Source organism: Solanum pennellii, chromosome 7 (assembly GCF_001406875.1).
Source record: "Solanum pennellii chromosome 7, SPENNV200".
In the NCBI taxonomy this organism is placed as follows: Eukaryota; Viridiplantae; Streptophyta; class Magnoliopsida; order Solanales; family Solanaceae; genus Solanum; species Solanum pennellii.
This window is the reverse complement of record NC_028643.1, coordinates 25,556,065-25,578,339: the sequence shown is the minus strand read 5'-3', so window position 1 is coordinate 25,578,339 and position 22,275 is coordinate 25,556,065. Positions and strand designations below refer to the sequence as shown.

Below are 22,275 nucleotides of genomic sequence, written 5' to 3'. Positions count from 1 at the left end.
TTCTTAGAATACTCTTAGTTTAGTAATTTGATCATAGATGTTCTTGTGGTGATGACTTCCAGATTTTGGGAAATAATAGATGTTGAATTTTAGAAGTTATTGAATTGTCTTTTATTAATGAGTTTAAGTCTTCCGCATTGCTTTATGTTGATATTAAATTGAAATGTTAAGGTTTAGATTGGTTGGTTCGCTCACATAGGAGGGTAAATGTGGGTGCCAGTCCCGGCTCGGTTTTGGGTCGTGACAGTATAATTAATAGAATAAATTATTTTATTTTAATTTCCTGTAGAATATATATTGGGCTACGACGAGCTTTAAGCAGAGGGATATAGTAAACTATTTTTATTTTTCAAGATATTTACAACTAAATATTAAGAAATTTGTTATACGAATTGGAGTAGGATAATGCATTATTTTATCTTCTTTTATTTCATAGAAAAGGGAACATGATCATACATGGAGAGATCAAATAGGTATTTTATGGTTTCACATTCATATAGTTTATTTATATGTCACAACAATGAGAACTTATATATTTTTTCGCTCAAATGTGATTTAGACATATATTATCATTGGCCTATTATGTTTTCCACTTGGCTTTCGATTTCCTTCTTTTACTTCAATTGTCCTCCCTTCTCTCTCTGGTGTATAATTTGCCCGATATCGATTTTTTAATTTTTGCAGGAAGGTGAATGGAGCTTCTGACGCCTTGGGGAAACTAACAGAGGTAGACTTGAAGTTCTTCTTTGCAACCTAAATCAAATTTCATTTTGTTTCTAGGTTTAGCAAGAAAGATCATTTTTCATTGTTTATTTTCTTTCTCGAATCTCCTCCCTAGTATTGTTATTTTTTTAAAGGTAGGAAAGTCAATACTCTTGTTTTTAGTTTTGCATCATCATAAACGTTATCATCATTCATTTGAGTGTAATTATTAATAAAGCTACCACTAGAAGACACCCTTAAGTACAATTTCATCCCAAATTAACAAGCATGTCAAATGCCTTTGTTTATGAGCTACTTACATCTTCGTCGAATTTGGTCATTATAATATCTCTTTTATTAGGTATGACAGCGCATGAATATTCCATTCATATCTTAACGTGCTCATCTTATAGATACTTTAAGTTATAGATTCACAATATTTTCTAAAATATAATATATTTTATACTTATATATATTTCAAATTTGACCATGGCTAGGATGAACTCGTATAAGTTTTGATGATTCCAACACGTCTGAAGATGTTTTATAATTGATTTGCATATTTGACATTTTTTCATGGAGGTTCCGGATATTTTCAGATGATCGAGTAGCATTCTAGTTAAATTTGATGATAAGAGTTGAGCTCTTTCAAATAGTTGACTAAACTAGATCTGATGCATGATTTCTATTCTACTCTTGGAACCTACTAAAGAAAGATACTTTATTTCTTAACAATAGTTTTTCCCCTTCACCTTTTGCTCCTCGATTTGTGCTGGACTGATGGAATGCTATCAACAATTGTGCAGCGCCTATCGCATAATCACTCCAGACTCTAGTTTTCTCCTTAAGATTAGCGCTAGGATCGATGAATCACCAGTCAGGAATTGTATCACGCTAATGACTAGTCGGTGCTAAAAACATATTTTGTCCAACCCAGCGGGCAAGACTCAAAATGTGTGCAGCTAGATGCCAGGTTCTTCGCCAGTGTGCTTAATTTATTTTAAGATTCAAATTCATCTAATGTCATTTTCTCAGCGAATTCCGATGTAAAAGTAAAACTAGGACCTAAAAATTCTCAATTAGCATCATAACACAATCATTCATGAATTTAGGTTCACTGATTTAATAAACATGAACTTATCGAGAGATCATAGAAACATCTAGTGCATAATTTTTAAAAATGAAATTAGAGGAAAAGAAAACTTCTTATTGATGGAGATGTATAAACCAACGTACAATAGGACTCTTAAACAGATAACCAATCAACAACATACCTTCTAGGACTCCTACAAAAAAGAATGTAAATTACCCACAAACAATAACTGAAACCTAAAATCTAGAACCTACTAAATAAATAGTATAATTATATGAGTTAATGAATTAATTATTTATTAGCTTGTGTTGTACAATATATAAAAGATATACTCAACTGATAAAGAGAGTCCTAATATATACAAAGTCAAAACATAATAACTATAGGAGATAAAATAGAATAAATAATGTGATTGAGATAAACTATAATTCTAAAAACTCGAAAAAACCTGACACTAGAATAAGCTGAAAAATAGGAAGAAATGTCTCCACTAACAACTGTAACATATAATTAACAATTGAATAAAATTTTTTGGAGTCCCTCACTTAAACTGAAAGACTCTTAGTTTAATTTCCCGAAGCTGCATCCATAAAAGTACAAACTCCAACTTATTCCCTAAGCTTCACAAATGTGCATATTTGAGGGATTTAGTATATATGTCAGTGATAAGGTCTTCACTTCCGCAATGTATATGATCAATTGATCCATGTTCAGTAAGATCTCGCAAAAACATAAAACCTTACATCAATATGTTTTCTTCTCCCGTGCAAAACTAGATTTTTGGACAACTTTATATCTGAACTGTTGTCACAATAAATTGTTGTTGCTTTATGTTTCATAAATTCAGCTAAGTAAGATTATTTCTTACCCAAATGGCTTGTGAGGTACGTGTAGTAGCAACAACAAATTCAGCTTCAGTTTATGACAATATGTCGATTGGTTTCTTCTTTTATAACCATGAGATTGAATCTCAACTCAGAACAAATACATATACTGATGTAGTCTTACGATCATCTAAATCTCAAAAATAATCACAATCCGAATGTAACAACCCTAAAAATGAATAGGACAAATACTTAAGGTGATTTATTTATTATTTAAAATCTGAAATTTTAAGGGCATAATGGTCCTTTCACTAAGCTAATTAAATAAGGTTTTTGTTTAAATTAATCAGGAGTCCTAGTTTGACTAATTCCAAACTAAAACTCCTATTATGTTACTACTCTCTCTCAAGATCTCTCTGACGTTTCATCCTTCTCTCCCTCACGTTGGTTCTGCCAAAAACAACAAACAACAGAAGAAATATCAAGAGTTGTTCACACTTGAAGAACTCACATGAAATTTTATGAAAAACAAAGCAATCAAAAACGTTAAGGCAAAGAGAAGTTGTTCGTTTAGTGGGGTGGACACTGAGGTAGCTTGGACTTATTTTGGAAAGGGTTTTGGGCAGCAAATTCATTGTTTGAACATCAATTAAGGTATGGATTTCTTTACTCTTGGTTCTTTTCCAAGAGACCCCTTAAGATTCAAGATATTCAATTAAAGATTATGTTGTTTGAAATCATGTGAAAAAGTTATGTGTGTGTTTATGTGTGGCAGTGAAGTTGGTCACTGTTTGGAGGTGTGCAAAGGCATGTTAATTTTTATATTTTATGTGCTAATATTGTGCACAATGTTATGTTAAATGTTGTGTGAAGTTACTATTTTTTATTGAAAAAGCTTGACTAATGTAACTAATAAACTACACCTAACATGCATTAAACGCTTGGTGAAACGCCCTAAGAAGCTAACATAAAAAGGTTGATGAAGGGAAGCTAAAAATTTTGAATGAAATTCCAGCTTAGTGTACTTTAATTTCATTCAAAAAGTAGGTTGGAATCTGGAAATTTAGTGCATATTAAAGAGGTGAGGCCTTCGAACCTGTTACCCCACCCTTTGGCTACTGGAACTTGCGAAAAAAGGAAGAAGAAAAGGGGGCTGGGGGGAATCGAAATTGGGTCTGCTGGGCGAGTAAGAAGAGAATAAGAATTTAAATAAATAAAAAGGAGGCGTGGGAGTCGAACCCACGACCTCCAGGCAGCAAGTGAAATGAGAAAAAAATAAAGAAAGGAAAAGGTGAGGCGTGGTAATCGAACCCACGACCTCAAGGCTTGAAAGGAGAGGGCGAATTAAATAAGAAAAAAATGATGTGAGGCTGTGGGGACTCGATCCCACAACCTCACTGCCAAACGCCGAGCCTAGTGTGTTTTAATTAAAAAAAATATAAAATAAAATAGGAGGTTGTGGGGGTTTGAACCCACCACCTTACAGCCTCTAGCGAAATTAAAATAAAATAAGGAGGTTGTGGGGGTTCGAACCCACAACCTCTCAATGCCCTAGCAAAAATTAAAAAATAAAATGAAAGAGGTTTTGGGGGTTCGAACTCACAACCCTTCATCCAATTTACGAGGAAACCAAGTAGAAAATTTAAGGTACAATGTTAATGTTGGAGTTCGATCTAAGAGTTTTTATGTTATGGAAATTAAAAATAAAATCAATGAAAAATGTAAATGTTATCCAAGTGATTCAAATTAGGGTTTCATTGCCCATACTTCCGTTTTGATATATAAGTCATACGTGAACATAATATCCAAGAATAATGCCACCTACTCAGATCGAAATCAAGATCTTGGCATATATACAAGATACATAAGTCTTGTACTACATAATCTTAGGAATGTATGAATTACTTAACGAACTATAAATGAAGCCCTATGGCTTGTGTCTATACACTCATAAGTCTAGCATACATTCAAAAGTAAGTGAACTTAAATATGTATGTAATGAAAGGATAAACTGTAGAAGGTTTAAGTATGAGTGCGAGATACACTAAATGACAAAGTTCATTGGCATAAGATGAGATGAACAACGAAATGAGGAGATGAAATAAGGAGGTTGTGGGGGTTCGAACCCACAACCTCTCAATGCCCTAGCAAAAATTAAAAAATAAAATGAAAGCGGTTTTAGGGGTTCGAACCCACAACCCTTCGGCCAATTTAAGAGGAAACCAAGTAGAAAATTTAAGGTACAATGTTAATGTTGGAGTTCGATCTAAGAGTTTTTATGTTATGGAAATTAAAAATAAAATCAATGAAAAATGTAAATGTTATCCAAGTGATTCAAATTAGGGTTTCATTGCCCATACTTCCGTTTTGATATATAAGTCATACGTGAACATAATATCCAAGAATAATGCCACCTACTCAGATCGAAATCAAGATCTTGGCATATATACAAGATACATAAGTCTTGTACTACATAATCTTAGGAATGTATGAATTACTTAACGAACTATAAATGAAGCCCTATGGCTTGTGTCTATACACTCATAAGTCTAGCATACATTCAAAAGTAAGTGAACTTAAATATGTATGTAATGAAAGGATAAACTGTAGAAGGTTTAAGTATGAGTGCGAGATACACTAAATGACAAAGTTCATTGGCATAAGATGAGATGAACAACGAAATGAGGAGATGAAATAAGGAGGTTGTGGGGGTTCGAACCCACAACCTCTCAATGCCCTAGCAAAAATTAAAAAATAAAATGAAAGCGGTTTTAGGGGTTCGAACCCACAACCCTTCGGCCAATTTAAGAGGAAACCAAGTAGAAAATTTAAGGTACAATGTTAATGTTGGAGTTCGATCTAAGAGTTTTTATGTTATGGAAATTAAAAATAAAATCAATGAAAAATGTAAATGTTATCCAAGTGATTCAAATTTGGGTTTCCTTTCCCATACTTCCGTTTTGATACATAAGTCATACGTGAGCATAATATCCAAGAATAATGCAACCTACTTAGATCGAAATCAAGAACTTGGCATATATACAAGATACATAAGTCTTGTACTACATAATCTTAGGAATGTATGAATTACTTAACGAACTATAAATGAAGCCCCATGGCTTGTGTCTATAGACTCATAAGTCTAGCATACATTCAAAAGTAAGTGAACTTAAAGATGTATGTAATGAAAGGATGAACCCTAGAAGGTTTAAGTAAGAGTGAGAGATACACTAAATGGCCAAGTTCATTGGCATAAGATTAGAGAAACAATGAAATGAGGAGATAAACAATGAAATGATTAAACCCTAGAAGGGTTAAGTAAGGGTGTGAAACACATTAAATGGCCAAGTGCATTGGCATATAATGAAATGAACATTCACATAATAAGAGGTGAGTAACAATGAAAAGCAAAGGTGTTAATGATGAGGAATGTGGCGATAACATGATATGAGGCTAAAGTAAATGATGAGATCAATCTCAAATGAGCCTAAGTTAATGTTACCAAAAGTACTCGCCTATGAGAGTGTAAGATAATGAAGAGACCAGTCTTTATGAATACTCTAACGAAAGTATTGAGCTTAACACACTTAATACTAATGATGAGATGAGAAATAATCTAATGAGCCATGATGTCCTCATACAAGAAGCCAGCTTCCACACGTATGAGATGAATGAAATGGAACTTTATACTGAGCACCGATAGGCTAGATATGAGAGGTGATGCCTTCTTTCGGGAAGGGCGGAGGTTCACGTAGCTCTCATGAGATTAGACTGTCCGGCTTGCCGATTATGAGTCTCCTCACATCTCCTAGTCTTCTAACCTATACAGTCAATATAGGGATCTGGCGAGGTTAAATTCCCATGTACGATATAATTTTATGGGCACTTTGGCCGGTGATTCTACCTTTCTCGGTGTGGGGTAGACACTTGATTTCATGATGCTCATATGATCTATGTGGATAAAAGATAAACTTCCCAATGAACGCATGAGGCCAGCCTACAATGATGCATATATTAAAATGAATGATACCAAACGTGTTAGGATAGGGTAATCAAAAAGTGAGTTAGATTCAAGCAATGACATTAGGACATTCTTGGTCATTGCTCAACGAACCTAATAAAAGTCTTAAACTACATCCTAGGTAAAGCTAGTGTTTACACTGGCCTATGAATTAAATGTGGAGTACGTATTAATGAACGAAGCAGACTCTGTATTTGCTAATGAAGACTCCCTAGTTGAGGTTTCACATGTTGAGCCCTCATTTACGGGATATGTTGATGTTAAGTCCATAATTCCAAGGTATCATGGCATAAGAATGAATGATATTAAAGAAGTTATGTGCTACATGCAAAATGTGTTGTACTCTATATAATATGTGCTATTTTTTAATGTTATGTGCTGTGTGAAAATGTGAAAAGCATGATGATGTTTGTTATTCTCATGGCATAACTTTCCTATTCCAAATCTAGAAAGCTCACTGACTTTCCTAATACAAATTTGGAAACCTTCCTAATCTTAAATTGGCAAGTCCACTAACTTGACTTCCAAAATAATGTTGTTAGGAAAGAGCTATTCATTATCATGCATGTCCTTAGTGTGTTCTTGCATATACCCATACTTAGTACAAGTGTGTACTAACCCTATACAAACTCTACTATTTTTAGGTGCAGGCACAGGTGGATGATAGAGCTACAACATCTTCGCTGCAGTTATCTGGACGTTCAGCATTCATCCGTCTTTGGTAGGTCCTCATCCCTTCGAGGATGTTGTTGTTTTGTATTCTAGCTTAATTTTAGAGTTGAGCTAGTGGAGCATGTTCCACTAGTGTTTCTAACCTATTTTTATTCAGACTATGTATTGGTGCAATTTTGGCAATTATACACATAAAAAGAATTTAACTATTTCTTTCAGTTACTTATGTCTTAATGTTAGATAGTTGATGGTGAACAATTACGTATTTATGAGAATGTTTTTATAAGTATGTTAAGGAACAATAATTTTCAAATTCCGCTAAAATTAACCTATGTAAAGTAAGAATGATGTAAGTAGGCTTGTTTGTGACCTCTGAGAGGTCAAAGATGCCGGTCTCGTCAAGCGTCTAGATTCTGGTCGTGACACGAAAAACCTAATAAGTCAAGAATAGTCATCCTTCTTGTAGAACAACCCAATGTCAATATCTTTTAAGTAGTGAAGTTTTCCTAATACACTTTGTAGCCTCAATCTCATTAGATGTGGTGAACTTCACGCCCTTGAAAGAGACTCTACTTAGTGCGACTTTTCAGACATCCTAGGACTCCTATACCTAGTGTTTTGATACAATGTTTGTCACGGCCCAAGCTACTCCTAAGACTCAGAAACAGGACCTATGACAATAAGTGATCCCAAGCTAATCATGGTAGCATGATAATGAGCATACTAAAGATAAACTGAATAATTAACTTATGTGGAAGCTATAATTATAAAATAAACTGAAAGATGGGGAATACCTTATACTATAACTGGGTTATATGAAAATTGACAAGCATAATACAAAAAGATATTAACTCAAAACTAAGTTGAATCTATTTATGTCTGAAAATAGCACCTAACATACTTGAAATGCTGCGACAGATCCCAACAAAGTCTACAAAAATTTAAACTAAAGGATTAAAAAAACTGAAAAGAAACTCATGACTATTGTCCTCTGAGAATGAGGACTCACCAATGATATGGTGAACTAGAGATTAGGAAATGATATAAGCATAATGTGGAAGGTTAGAGCTTTAACCTACGTCACGAGAAGATGTAGCATAGAGTATGCGTCTATAGTTTAAAGGTATTAATCATGCAATGTATACCACAAGTGAATTATCATACAACCTAACAAAGAAATCAAAAAAATGAAATAAAGTTAAAAATGATAAGGATGTTGAAATACTAAGCATGAGTAATCTTAATGCAATGACCAAGTTATAACATGTTGAGACTCAAAACATAAACATGGTCAATGCAATGCAATCTTACTTGAATGTGGGAGTTAATAATAAGTGATAATACCAAATAAGCTAATTGTAGAGTCTGATGTATACGCCGCATCGAGAGGACCCAATATACCCGACCAAAGGTATAGAGGCATGTTAGCGTGATCTCTGAAATGATGCCCACAGAAGGGACTTACAACCTACATGGATAGTAGTTCTTGGACTATTTAGGTACGCTGAACCCCAGTCCAACTCGGTATAATTCTGCTCCCATTGAATTAAGTAAATAACATATTGATGACTTAATTTAAGTTTTCTAGATAGCTTAGACTGATTACAAACTGAGATTGCAACAATTAAACTAATATTGATTTATTAATAACTGAGGCATGTATAACTGAATAACTGAAATATTTTACCTACCATGTGTAATTCAAGAACTAAGGATAAACATATCTACAGTTCTAGAATTGATGGAACACAATGAATATTAACATACTAATCTTATTTGTATCAATCTATTACCTAAGAACCCAATAATTGTAACATTAAAGAAACCCTAGAAGTCCAGTCATAATAGGGGAATCAACAAACTGACAAAAAACTAGGGACTTAATCCGTGAAAGGAATCCACTAGTGAAATCTCGCATACTTGCTGATGAATTTCACAGAGAATTCCTTTGATTTATTGGCTAGATTTGAAGAAAAGTTTTTGCACTCTTGACCTACGGTATTTTCAACCTTTTTTTCTCTCTTCCTTCTAATTTTCTATGTTTTGATTAGTGAGTTAACTTAGGTGACTTCTACATAAGTTTCTAGGCTTAAACTGACTAAAACGTCATGATTTAGGGCCTAAACGACGTAGCTTAGGGGCCAAATGAACAAGGAAATACTGTCACAAACGGGGAGCACCCCGTAGAAGTAAAATGACGTAGTTTACCTATCGGAGGTCTTATACAAGCCCATAATCATCATTCATCGCATTGTCGTAGTCAATTTAGCGCAAAATTTAATACTTTTCATTGCACATTATATGCTAGAATCATCACTTCACATATATAAAATAAGATAATACATAGTTAGACTCTAAGTCTCTTTTGCCATCTTAGACTCAACATCAATAGAGTAGACTAGAGACACAACCCTTAAAAATATAAAATAATAATCTAGCTATTACATAAACTTAAATAATAACTTGACATAGGAAATCCTTGAATTTTAAGGATCCCTTTCTTGAGCTTAGGAAACATGTATCAAGCCCTTCATTTTAAGAGACAACCTCTAGTCATCCATCACCTACACTTTCTGTAAAAGATGAATAAGAATGGTGTTAGTACAAGAATGCACTAAGTATGACAATCTTGTCAAAACATGCATCTAAAGAGGACATTTACTTGGAAATCATGCATCATATATTTCAGTAAAACGTCATGAATATTTATACAATAAATACAACATAGCTCACATACTTCATATAAACATGTACAAAAGCAATAACACAACATAAAGCCGCTTTTCACATTCAAGGCACATTAATCATTTTAATATCATTCTCTTTCCTTTACCTTAACTCCCTTACACCAAAGTAACCCTCGAATAATACTTGGCGCAATGCATGAATAGTGTCCCATTGCACCATCCCACTCAAGCATCACCTTAAGGTCACCAGTGTGAACACCCATACAACTTTCATTAACCTACACAAATACATTCATATAAGCATAACATATTAGGAGAAAAATACTTCATATATGACCCAACATAATTCATGAACTTTTATATAAGACTCATAAAATCATAATCTTGAACAGTTTAGTCTTTATACTCATTTCAATACAACATGCAAGTCAATACTACCAATATCATCATAATAAGGAAATAGTCATCAAATGCATACTTGTACTACAATTCATTTATGCATATCCTAAGACCTTACTCATAAGTAAACACAAAAAGAGACCATAAACACTACCATTTATTTTATAATTCAACATCACAAGTTTATTCAACTGCATGCATATCAAGTAAGACCATCATATTGTCAATAAGACCAATACCATACATATAATCATACAGGTAGGAAAATACAACAATGTCATGCATAAAATATATATACATATACATATATAACTCCCTCCTAGTACTCCGTTCAAGAGCTACTTGTGCATTACATATGCAAAGTCCCATAGACTCACCTACACTAAGCAATTTCCCTTAGTTTGATCTAGTTAGGGTTCATCATCTTACTTCCATTGTCCATTTATCTTTAGGTAAAACTATAGCTTAACCGACATTAAGACCATATGAGCTAAACAAGGAATACAGTATCATAGAACCCCACACAGACAATACGTTCTCTAACTGCCTAGGTAAATCATCAATATTATGCTAGAATCTGGGTGGATCCTCTTGCTAGGTCCTACAGGGGAAACATAGTTAATTATATAGTATTTGTATATTGAAACCTTCTATGTGACAATTACCTATGTGGTTTCCATCTCATGAGAAAACCAAAGGGTGAACATGACTTCCTCTTTGGGAAGGGGCACCTCTCACCATCAAGTTCTCCCAGTGCTAAGGTAAGTTCCCTTTTTTTGAAAAGCATATATTAACATAACTTCAAAAAATAGGCTTTAGGAGATAAAACCCTCATTTGCAAAGATCATAGGTTTAATGATGAGAATGTCCTTTCATTAACACCTAAATCATGTGAGAATATCCTTTGACATGGACATAACATATTCAAAGCATGATCTAATTTAGAGTACAATTCAGTATTTCCTTTCAAAAGACCCTACTTTGCTAGATTATTGTAGCATGCTTCATTCGTTCATTCATTCATATATGTATGTGAACATATATGAGGAAATCTTTCACATAAACACATTTATACACTACATGATCATAATTTATCATTCATATACTTTTCTACATAGCATAACATTAAGATGCATAAAAGACTACTTAACATCCCTCACAATCATGAATTTATCATCATCTCATATTTTATAATGTCCGTAGCTTAATCATACATTCATACTTATATTCATAAAGACTCTCCCTAGGAACTATTCTATCAAGGTACACATGTGCAATATATAGGTAAAGTCTCATGCCCCTACTTATACTAGTACACTTATCAAGTAATCCTAGTTAATATACATCTTTTTCATACTATCATGAACATATGACACTTGTAGTCATGCATGAGACGTGTTTGTGTACATTGGTTAACATGACCATATAATATCAACAACATGGTATTGAGGAAGCCACCCTCTAAACACCACAACTGATGTAGAACATCCTTCAAGTCTTAAGTCATACATATATAGAATATCAAGGACAATATATACACACTCACATTATATCATGGAAGACAAAAACATAGTCAATCTTTACATAGAAGACTCCTACTCATGCATATTAGGCCACATCATATAGGGAAACATAGGTAGAGGGTCCTTCATCAATATTATTTCATCAATATTAAACATATGAACCACTCCTAACCATAACATAATCATTCATATGTAGGAAATATCATCAATATGCTGGGAGCATGATACTAAGAATTTGAGACTTCACAACTCCTTCACAAACATTATAATCTTAAGATTGAATAACCTTACACATATTTCCTTCAATGCCATGATCACAACATATATAATGACAATAAAATAAAAACCACCAACATAAGTGGACCATACCACACAATGTCAGTCAAGGCCAATTCTTTACTAAGTAGACAAATCAAGATAAACTCACGAAGTTCTCAAAGATAAAACTGTGATAACCTTGGATCATTATTTCACATCTGGGTATATCCCCTAGATGTAACCGAAGTTGTCATCCTCTTTGAGGACTAAGACTAGCCTCTTAGTCTAATGTCATTATATTCATAGTTTGAAAATGCGGAAAAATTAAAACTTTTCATTACATCTACTTGGAGGTTTACATAGACTTCTACATAAACATAATATAGTCATATCGAGTATATATAGACCCTTCGTATATGAAAATTTACATAGCCTTCTACTTTTATGCATATATGTACATATAAGTTAGAAAAATGTCTCAAACATTGTCTCATCTCATATTATCTGAACGATCAGAAAAATTTGGACATAACCCTACATCAAATGTAAAGAATCCACATATAGGCTTATACAATTCCTACTCAAACGAAAGTGGAATGAACATAAAAGTCGTAGAAAAACAAAGCAACTTCATAAGCAAGGTATTGGCATCTCCCTCGGAAAGTAAGGACCTACCCACTTGGATGATAGAGAATATCCAAGTCTTCCTCAACTCGTCTCTAATGAGCCTTCAATGACTAAAACCTAAAATGTTTGGGAAAAAGGAAGGAAATGGGGTTAGCACTCGAAAAGTACTTATTATGAGACCATATGCACATATAAGAGCAGAACATGCTAAAAAGGAAATTTAGTAAAAACATGTCATTTTACCATTTTAGAAGTTTCATGCATAATAAAACAAGTCATACCAATCAACCATACATGCTTACAAACTGAAACAAGTAATATATATCCCAACATACTTGAAATCATGATCTATTACAACGCTATCATCAAGGAATAACATCACAAGCATGAATACGAGTTAACTATATCATAATAAGCAAGACAACTACTAATGATTCCTCATCAAGTCAACAAGTGCAATGACCAAGAAAAATCTCAAAAACTTACTCAATCAAGTAGCCTCAACAAGAAAACCATAGCCAATGTCCAACTTCACATTATATAACACTTAGATATACGTTTAATCTTACTTTAACAATATAATCCATCACATATTCATAAGTGAAATAATCAACATATAGTATAAACAATGTGCCAGTTCATCATATGCATATCATATATCATCATAACATAAACATATATAAGAACATCCTCCTAAGACTCCCCTTAAGGCTAATTCGTGCAATACATAGGTAGAGTCCAGTACCCCTACCTAGACTAAGATGGATCCGTTAGGTTAACCTAGTTAGAGTTCAATCCATTAATTCAATTTGCATTTTAGGAACATCTTTCCCTAACCGACATAGACTACATCAGCTAGTGAGGAATCCGGTGTCATAAAAACCCTACACCGAAAGAAGGTGGACTACTTGCCGAAGTAGTACCAAAATATAAAATATAGCTACTACGTGCATCCACTAGCTAGTATTCCTACGGTGGCAACGTTGTTCAGTAACTAGGAGATATAGTTGGAACCTTCTTTGTGCTCCATTCATTATAGTCTCCAATCTAAAGAGTAATTTAGTGCTCCTACCTTCCATATGTGAAAGGGACACTTCTCAATGTAGTTCACTCGGTTCTGAGCTATAGTCCATTTTGAAATGTCTTTAATCCTTTAATTATCAATCATACCTTAGTTTAGGTCATAGGGTCTACCCCTTGTATAATCATCATCATCAATATGTCAATAAGGATTGTATGGGTATAAATCCTTTCATCACAATTCATATAGGTGAGGACAACACATTACATATCACTTCATAATAAGTCACATTGGTATAAACCATCATCCTCATAGCATTTACATCTTCATGAACCTCACAACCATAATCAAGACATATAAATTCAACATCATTCCACCCTATGAATCGTAAATAAGTCATACTTCAACACAATCATCATCACTTAAGCACAACTAAGCAAAAGTAGAAGTAAGGAATATGGATTACAAGACTTACCAAGTCTCCATCATAGTTCATCATAAGGGTCTTACCATCAACCCATAACTCAACCCAACTAGGTCATCACATCAACATAATTCAATAATCAACATCATCATAAGATTAGAAGAATCACTACACTTTCATTGAATAATAACTCAAAACTTATGACAAGATCCTTAGGTCAATTCCCATAACCTAGATCACTTCTCAAGAACTATTATGAAAAACTACAATTCACCTTAATTTATTCATTATTAATGTAATAACATCATATCATAGAGATTTAACCAATAATCAAGTCAATTGAATCAATCTCAACCTAATTCACATCAAGATCAAACCAAAGGTTAAGGGTTAAGGATCATATTCTTCAATTGGAAACTAACAATTACAATTGATCATAATCAAGTTAAAATACAAGTTAATGTATCCATAATATCCTAAAGAAACCATAAACAACTTAGTTCACAACATCAAATTCGTAATGAAACCCACTTGAAAACTCAACTTTTTGAAATACTTTGAAGGAGTCCTTTGAAGAAAGAAGTCTCAATGGTGAATTAGATCCTTGTGAATTCGCTCCCTTACAGCTCCATAATCCCTTCCCTAGCTAGTCTTCAATTTTAAATGAAGGAAGAGAGTTCATTTTGTGTGTTGTGTTTAAATTAATGAGGGTGGGGGTCTTTAAATTGGGCTTAATCAACTTAATTAGATTTCCTTAAACCCTTAATTAATCACCTAACCCCCCAACTAATTCAATGAAACTAACTTAAGTTGTGCAGGAATCTCAACCCTCATAGACGAGACCCCGAACGACGGGCCATTTGTGCATCGACGGTTATTGTGCCCTTCCGTGCTGCACAACCATCGTTGAGTTCAGAAACTAGACATCTAAGGGATCCCAACATTTTGCCTATGTTTGGGATGAACGTTGGCATCGACGTATCGTCGATCCACACACGAGCCATTGTTGCCCACTCGTGGTTTCACACTGCCTTGGGAGTGTTTCCTTCTACGTGCTAGGGTCCTCTTCAAGGGTCCTTGATTGGTCCTTGGGGAGTCGTACCCAGACATTTCGACCATGAATCACCTTTAACACGTTATACACCCTTCTACCCAATTTCATTGATTTTTGACTCCTAAAAGCTAGTCAAATAGGATAGGGCACGCTACTACCCCTTAGAACTAGTTTTCGTACGTCATGAACGTTCTTGGACGTTTTGGTTCCTAAAATTCCTAAATGACTTATAGCCATTGAAGTATGTCTTAAAACAGTGTTTATACCCCATGGCACCTATGTTAGGCTTTTAAACTAGTCTTAAATTTTTCAAAGTGTTACACATTCCTCCACAATTAATATTCAATTCACATGGGTAACAATATTAATAGGCAATTCAATACAATCTAATAAAAATTCACATAACATAGAATCAAGATCACAAGATCCACATCATAGACTAATTTTATAATATAAGTGGATCATGCATTCTTCATGAAATTGGATTGAAATTCATCATTAAAATGGTATTTAATCATAAATTCGTCATTACGATGCTTTTGAAATTATTTTGATAATGAACGCATGGCTAGATTGAAAGATAAGAATTAGTATCATGAAATCACATTGAAAAAACTTTGAAGGAACTCGTTAGATGGAAGATTGAATAAGGATGCAGTATTACCATACCTCATTACACGAGAATACAAAAAAAACATGAAGAACAAAGCACGAGAATCCATCACCTAGGTTGCTCTTGACCTTGATCTCCAATAAAGCTTTCTAGAGAGTTTCTTTTGAGAGGAAAAGTCTAATTTTGATGAATGAATTGGAATAGGTGTTTTAATATTTTTAACCTACCTAGTATACCTACAAATATACTAAATAACCGTCTATACGCTATTTGGAATGTGGGGTGAATTTCCCAATTCACCTCTTAAGTTGGCAACACCTAGATAGAAAGTTGCAGGATCAATACAGGTGCATACTGACGGACCTTTGATGGAAAGTAGGCACCGTCCTTCACGTCCGTCATTTCTGACTGAGGCCTCTCTTTTGGAGACTGAGGTCACACGTTTTAGTGTGGAGTAACTACCCCAATCGACGGGTTGTAGGTCCATTAACGGAGCGTCGATTACAAGTCGTTGTTTGGATACTGCTGTCTTTTAGGTCCACCTCAAGGACCTTTTGGGTGGTCCTTTGTGATTAATGCCCAAATGTTTCGAATCTCAATAGGCTCATATACATGTTAAGGTCCTATCCTATCAATTGAGGCACCAAATAATACATAAAACATGCAAGGCACACTAGAACACACTAGAACACATAAAGACAAACTTTTGAACATATTGGTCGTTCTTGGACGTTTGACTTCCAAACCAGTTAAAATAAACTTTACAAGCTGTAAAACACTTTATTAACAGGATATTAATCTTTTTTTGGCACATGTGAGGCTCTAGACACCTTAATTCATTTTGAGGATTCTTACAAACACCAAAAGACCCCTGACTTAAAAGCTATTTATATTAGTGACAGTGTTGACTGACGGAACGTATGTCGACCATTATCAGCTGAGGACTCAAAGGTTTCTGTCCCATCAGCTGAGGTGACTGATGGTATTACTGGTCGACCAACGTTCAAAACGAATGACTAGAAGTTGGCTAGCCAATCAACTAAGCTGACCGATGAAACCTAAGTCGACTGACAGTGTGTATTTGGCTTCCGTCGGTGGCACCTGCAACTTTTTAATGTCTGCATTTTTGGTCTGTTTTGGAAAAGGGGTGTAACAACAAAGTTCGAAACAAACTTTTGACCTCAATAAAAAAAATTCGGGTCGATATCGGAGGGGAAAATGTTAAATTTATAAATGACTCCAGAAATGACCTACTGTGTCATTACAATTCGTGTCAGCTATATATATCAACTCTAGCCTATTGCACTTCAATATCGCAAAGAATATTTATGTTTAGTTCTAAAATTATTTTATCAAATCATATGTAACAAAAATAACATAAAAAAGTAAATTTGAAGCATGTTAGTCATTATTTTTAAAGCCTACTGATATCTCAGTAGCATGTTAGTCTTGTTCTCTAATACTAGAAAACTTGTAAATATTAATTTTATTTGTTAAAATTGGCATTAAATATAATATAAGTGTTTGTTTAAGGCATAAGCACTCTAAACTTAAAACTTTGTCTCATTTTTTAGTATTGAAATCGAAATAATCTAGTCAAAGACAAATCATTTTTACTACACGAGTGCAATCCTGTTTCCTCAACACACACAAAAGCTCTCTCTTGTTACAATTTTTAAGGGAGTTCACTACAAATTTGCAATAGTTTTTGCATAAAAAATGAGGATCCATTCTCATCCATCCTCATCCTTGTCAAATGATTCTCTCGAATAATCCTTTTATTACTCATCTTATTTTTGTGTTTCAATTTGCTATTATCATACAACTTTCCTTTTTTTTGCTTGAATCTTATTGAGTGAACAAGTAAAATAGAATTTTTAGGGTGTGTTTGGTGTGGAAGAATTTAAAACTTTTACATGCTTTTGTTGGTTAAAAATATTTTTTCTAGAAACATTAAGTACTAAGATTAGGAAAATGACTTCCCTACAACTTACAAGGAGTTCATTTATTCAACCCATAATAGGATAATTTAGCGGTAAAAGGGAGTGACAACATTGGTTAAAACACTAAATGAAACGACACTAAGTGAATTATTCTCAAATTTTTTGATACAATTTTTAAGTACCTGTGTTTATTAGAGATAACAGGTGCCTAGACATAGTTAACACAACAACATAATAAAACCTCTCTCTCTCTCTCTCTCGAAGGAGTTCATTTATTCAATCCATAGTGGAGTAATTTAGTGGTCAAAGGGAGTGACATCACTTCTTCAAAAATTAAATTAAATGATACCAACTGAATTATTCCAAATTTTATGATAGAATTTTCTAGCACTTTTGTTGATTAGAGATAATATAAAACCTCTCTCTCTCTCTCTCTCTCTGTGTGTGTGTGTGTGTGTGTGTGTCTCTCTCTCTCTGTGTATCTTTGTCTCTATCTATCACTCTCTCTTACTCTCTCTCTGACAGTCACAATTATTGAAGAATTTTTCTGACAAATCTGCAGTAGTTATTTGTATATAAATGACTATCTATTGTCATGCTTCCTCATCTTCGAGGAAAGGTTCTCTCGAAAAATCCTTCTTTTACTCATCCTCTTCTTCTAGTGTTTCTATTTGCAATCATATAACTTGTTTATTTGAGGTGATTTGTAGTTCTTTTGCTTGTATATTATTGAGTGCAAAAGTAAAATAAAATTTTTAGGGTGTATTTGGTATGGAAGAATTCAATTTTTTTTTGTTTTTGTTCGTCAATAATATACTTTCTAGAAAAATCAAGTACTGAAAATCATGAAAATTATTTCCATGAAAGTAGTTCATTTTATCGAACCCATATTGGGGCGATTTAGCAATCAAAGGGAGTGATATTACTGGTTTGAAAATCAAATGTAATGACACTAAGTGAATTATTCCCAAATTTTGTGATAAATTTTTCCGGTACTTGTTTTGATTTGAGATAACATGTTCCTAGAGAATAGAAGTAGTCAACACACCACTTTTATAATTGTTTGACCCTCACTATTTTATTTATTAAGGAGTAAATGGGTTTTATAGTTGATTGAACTGATATTACTAATGATAATAGTCCCACAGTAGCCCTTTAAAAAATAGGAGTACCTTATTATATGAACTTGGACAATGTTCTCCTTCTTATCTATGTTTATGATGGATCGAACACCATCCAAATGAATTGATGAATCAATTTTTGGACAATAATCTCCTTATAAGCTAGGTTTATGATGGATCGAACACAAACAAAAATTCAATCCAAATGGTATAAAATTTTAGGACGATTTTCTCCTTATTTTTTTTCTTCATTTATTTTTATATTACTTAGTTTTTTTAACTATAGTATATATTACATGTGCAATAATACAAGGTATAAAATTATTTTTTTTGTCATAATATTCATTGCTACTCTTTCTATATGATGAAGTGTAATATATACCCATGAGAACCCCCTACAAAGGCGTCCGGCAGTGATCCTTTCCTACTATATTTGCTTTGTCAATCGAATCCACATGTAATATGACTTGGTGGTGGAGTTAGTTCTCATTCAAATGTTTTTTGCAAATGTATTTACATCATGATATCACATTGAATTTAAGTTGGCATAAAAGTTGATGCAATATTTGGATACCAAAATAGAAGTACTTATTTTGTATTTGTTATTTTTAATTCCATGAATTAAGAAGTACGATGCAAGTAAAAAAACAAGAATTGACCTCATTAGTGTCTTGTGTCATCAACTTATTTGTTATTTTAAGCATGTCTTCGCTTTGTTGTTGGATCTCTTGAATTTCCATAACAATTTTAGCTTCTTCAAGAAGTAAATAGCACAAAATTCATTGACTTCCTATAATCTATGTGTGGTTCTATCTCAAAAATAATTACTAGAAATTCTTTGCTTATATTTGACTGATTTGATTTTTGACCTGACCACATGCACTTAATCATCCCTACATTGTGGAGTACTCATGTACTGTTGTGGATAGAAGTTGAAGCACAAGTAATGTTAAACAATCATGCGGTTTATGTCACGATCTTAGAGTAGATCTAGTTGTGAGTTTCATCATCTTCCTCTTAAGTAAAGTTAGATTCGATGGAATTCATATTTGCAGTACGTTCATATTTTTTATATTATAAAGTGGATATTTCAAATCTTAATTAGGCCATATTTCCCCACATTTACACCTATGATGTCATTTTAATTTGAATTGGTTTTTCAATCCTTCTTTTAGTGCATGAGCTTTTGCAAATTCTTTTTCAACATTATTCGAAAGACCTCAGTATTTTCTTTTAGGAATGTCTTTTAACAGCTTAAATGACTTCCATGAATCTTTTGGACTTCATGATTTAAATTCTCGCACCTCATTTCTTGACAACCTAAGAAATATGCTATGAATTCCTTTACTATTATTCTGTCATTTGAAGTTTATACATACTTTCCCATTAAAATGTGCACCTCTTTTGATCATTGAATGTTACTTCATGCAAACATGTATTTTGCAAGTCATGTCTTATAAGTTTTACTGCAGTTATGGGATTATTTCATGTCCTTCATATTCTAAATCATTTATTGTGGATTTCACTGCAAATGACTAGAAAACTAAAGAAAAAATCAAAGGTTTTAGGTCTTCAAGTATACTGAACAACGTACGTCTTGATAATTTAAGAGAAGCACAAAACAGAAGCTTCGGTATACAATTACTTTTCAATCAATAATTATATCTTATTTTTTATAGTTTGCTTTATGGTTTTATTTTCTTCTCATAATGAGTGCAAAGGGATGCAATATTATGGTTTAAACATGTATAATCTTATTCTTGTGAATATATCTGTTATGGTAGTAAGATCGTTCTCATTTCTTGTTTTATTGGTTGAAGTGAGAAAAATAAGGTTCACGATTGAAAGAGATGGTTTTGCACAGGCAATTGTGTTCAGTCCATTCACGTCATTTTTGGATTTAATACACTATTCTCTACAAAAGGTAAAACATATTGTCTTACGTTCATTCGCAGTGGGGCATCAGTTGTATCCAATTACATGGATCCATGTCTATCACTGCAAGAGATTCTACAATTACAAAATATAAATATAATACAAGTTGCATTATTTTCTTATGATCTTGAAAGCAGTAGGCCTTGCCCTGAATCTTAGAGTTGCATCACAAGTAAGATTTTCCTTTCATATCTTTGTCAATGCACATTCTACATTCCTTGATGTGCCACTCTAATCTGGCCCTTTGCTAGTTTTTCTTGATGGATCCTTGGTGGAATGCTGCTATGAAGAGGCAAGCCCATGATAGAATCCATTGAATAGGGCAATATAAGCCTGTCAGGTGTGTTCTTGTGTTTCTTCAACCAACTATACCAATGAAGAGAGTTAATTGTTATTTCCAATTTCTAGGATCATGAGATTTGTGTTTAAGAATACAATCGTGGAGAGGATCTTAGAGTTTCAAGAGTAGAAGAAATTACTTTTTGAAGGGTAACTTTCCCGCTAATTCATTGTGCTATTTGTATGTGAGTTTAGAGAAAATAATTTGGCGACTTGAAACTTCAAGTAATTTATATGTGTTTCTTTAAAGAAATGATTTTAGTATAAATTAACATAATTAATTTTTTTTTAACTTCCTATAGAATATATATATATTGGTCTACGATAAGCTTTAAGCGAAGAAATATAGTAAATTATTTTTACTTTTCAAGATATTTACAACTAAATATTAAGACATTTGGTCTACGGACTTAAGTAGGATCATGCATTGTTTTATCTTCTTTTATTTCATAGAAAAGGGAAGATGATCATACATGGAGAGATCAAAGAGGTATTTTTATGGTTTCTCATTCATATAGTTTATTTATATCTCACAATGATAAGCACTTATATGTTTTTTCGCTCAAATGTGATTTAAAAATATATCATCATTGGCCTATTATGTTTTACACTTGGCTTTCGATTTCCTTCCTTTCTATCAACAGTCCTTCCGGCTGTCTCTGGTGTGTAATTTGCCTGATATTCATTATTTAAATTTTGCAGAAAGGGGGTGGAGCTTTTGAAGACTTGGGGAAACTAATAGACGTATATTTGAAGTTCTTGCTAACAACCTAAAACAAATTTCGTTTTGGTACTAGGTTTACGAAAAGATCATTTGATCATTGTTTAGTTTCTTTCTCGAATCTCGTCCCTAGTATTGTTGTTTTTGAAATGTAGGAAAGTCAATACTCTTGTTTTTAGTTTTGCATAAACATAAACTTTAACATCATTCGTTGGGATGTTAGTTATTAATCAAGCTACCTCTAGAAGACACTCTTAAGTTCAATTTTATTCCCAATTAACAAGCATGTGAAATTCCT

General features: G+C 33.3%; 1 pseudogene; it reads left to right on the top strand.

Moving 5' to 3' along the window:
* The window catches only part of LOC107024935, a 35,911-nt pseudogene extending 14,501 nt beyond the window's left edge, over positions 1-21,410 (top strand).
* The last annotated feature ends 865 nt before the right edge of the window (positions 21,411-22,275 follow it).